The 2357-nt window shown below is 51.9% G+C and overlaps 1 long non-coding RNA gene across 1 annotated transcript in view; it reads right to left on the bottom strand.

The window, feature by feature from the left end:
- Positions 1-2287: 2287 nt before the first annotated feature.
- Positions 2288-2357, bottom strand: part of LOC107182701 — an 8685-nt gene continuing 8615 nt past the window's right edge. The window contains exon 3 of the long non-coding RNA XR_001513412.1: positions 2288-2302. This is a non-coding gene — a long non-coding RNA (uncharacterized LOC107182701). The remainder of the gene's footprint in view (positions 2303-2357) is intronic.

Here is a 2357-nt window from a genome sequence, read left to right on the forward strand (position 1 = left end):
TGGCCTGGCATTTTTCATACACATCTGCAGCCAGCAGCCGTTTCCAAAGACTGAATTTCATTGTTTAGACCTTTAAAACTGCCATTTCAACAAAAAAAGAGATTCTCCAGGATTTCAAGGTTTTAAAATAACCTTAGCTTTCCACTGGGGAGAGGTCAAAAGCAAGAGTAGCAGAGAAGGGATCCTCTCCTGCTGCCCCCGGGATGGCCATGCTGTCCCACCTTGTTCTTCTGCATTTCACTTGGCTCTTTACTTTGGAAGGACAACTTCCAAGTCACTTCCTCCTCCCCTGGGTCACGCACACGGCCCACAGATTAACCACCATCCTGACCACCGCTGTCCTCTCAGCCGCAGTGCCGGCGCTCCTGGCTCAGGAGCAAAGCCGGGCTACCATTGGCGTTTCACTGTGGGGCTGTGCTGCCGACTGGGGGCTCCGGGCGGGTTTGCGTGGTGCTCTGTGCAGAGTGCCCACCAACCGCCTGGTCACTGTGTGCTGACGCCTGGATTTTATAAAGCCGGCAGCTGCCGACAGCAGCCACTCAGCCTGGGCTGCCCGGGCTGCTTCCAGGGCGGCGGCCGAGGGTGTGACCTCGGCCACACCTGCCCTTGCCCCTGCCTTTTGTGGGAAGAAATGGTAGTTTCCAGGATGGTACGCAGCTCATTCTTGTAAATGTTGGAATTAACAAAAGTCACAGTAGATTTTTATGAAAAAGTTTCTGCCTCCATATGTTCTTCCCCTAAAGTAACTGCATATTGGTGAGTAAAAACGAGAGAAGTTGTGTTTGCGTTTTTTCTGGTGTAGAAGAGCATGTTAACACTTGATAGTTGTCCCAGGACAGTTCAGAGGAACGTGGACACTGCACAGCCACAGCTGTGAGCCACCTCCTGAGGTCACAGGGACATGGCAGACCTTTTGTTTTTGTGTTTTTAATATTTAATATCATAAGTGAACACAGACTTTCCTTTGGTATTTTTTCCCTCAAAAGTAATCGGAACTGGACATAAGTGGATTTGCTGCCGCCTCCTCCCACCTATTTCTCTTGCATTCAGTCTGGCAGTTGTGGGCACAGCGTGGCTTTGGAGCTGCTGTTTTTAAAGAAAGCACTTCCTTTTCACCTGGGAGACCCGGCCAGCAGTTTGGGGGTGCCAGGGAGGACTGTCCTCTCCCCAAAGGCCAAGCAGATGCTGCACATCGTGCTGAGAGGTTCAGTCGGTCAGCTGTAGAAATACGCGCACGTGAGTCCCAGGAAGGCCACTCTGACCCTGAGAATGAGCCAGGAACGGGGGCGAGGGCAGACAGCCAGGAGTGGCCAGCGGCTGGCACCTGGGCCTAGGATGAGAATCCCAGCCATGCCCCGAGGAGGGCGGAGGGTCCCAGAGGAAGGCGTACCCCCCGAGTTCCCTGGAAACTATTTCCCCAAAAACCTCTTTTAAGCTTGTCCTTTCAGGGCTCCTCGGTAATTAGATTTCACTGCGTTTCTGATGATACAGTTTTTCAGCCTGAATGCTTACGACGGGTTTGCACGTGCACTAAAGTGTTGCATTTCAAGCTGCTACCACTGGCTTAGCTGGATTTCTGTTCCATTCTCCCGACTCCCTTATTTGCAGTTGCAGGTACGGAGCCGGCGTGAAAGGGCACTTGTGATAATTATATCTGTAACGGTTAATGATGAGGAGCTTTATACAGACTCGTGTGTATAAGTCAGCAGCAGATACCACCTATTTTTGTAGTAAAAACACCAATTCATGTACAGCATGTATCATTGATTAGTGGGCTGTACTTGTTTTCTAATAAAATTGTCAAAACCTGGTATTGAGGGTTCTCATGGCCAGGCCCGATGTGGGGCTAGGGCACATTCAGCCGGGGAGGGTCAGGGCCTGGGGGCCCACAGTGAGCGCTGACTCCCGCCATGGCCTCAGCCGTGCTCCCACTGCTTGCTTCTTTGTGGAGTACAATGCATGTCTTAGGATTTGAAACCTGTACCTGTCCAGCAAGGCCAGACAACATTGTAGACTTCCACATTTTACAAAGGTTTCTTTTCATTTTCTTCTTTGACCAGGAGGTAAATGCAATTGGCAAACATGGTGTCAAACTGCAACCTTGAATGAGCACAGATTCTAGTGATCAGGCCCTTCCCTTCCAGCACCTGCAGTTTTCCGCTCAGAGCAGGTCCGCCAAGGGCTGATCAGCTAGAGTGCTGTGGAGTCACCATCAACTAGCCTCCACCTCCATGTGGTGTGAGCCTCCCTCAACCCGCCTCCACCTCCACATGCTGTGAGCCGCCCTCAACCCCGCCTCCACCTCCACATGGTGTGAGCCTCTCTCAGCCCCGCTCCCACTCCACCTGCTGGTGACC

Source organism: Myotis davidii, unplaced genomic scaffold (assembly GCF_000327345.1).
Source record: "Myotis davidii unplaced genomic scaffold, ASM32734v1 scaffold296, whole genome shotgun sequence".
In the NCBI taxonomy this organism is placed as follows: domain Eukaryota; kingdom Metazoa; phylum Chordata; class Mammalia; order Chiroptera; family Vespertilionidae; genus Myotis; species Myotis davidii.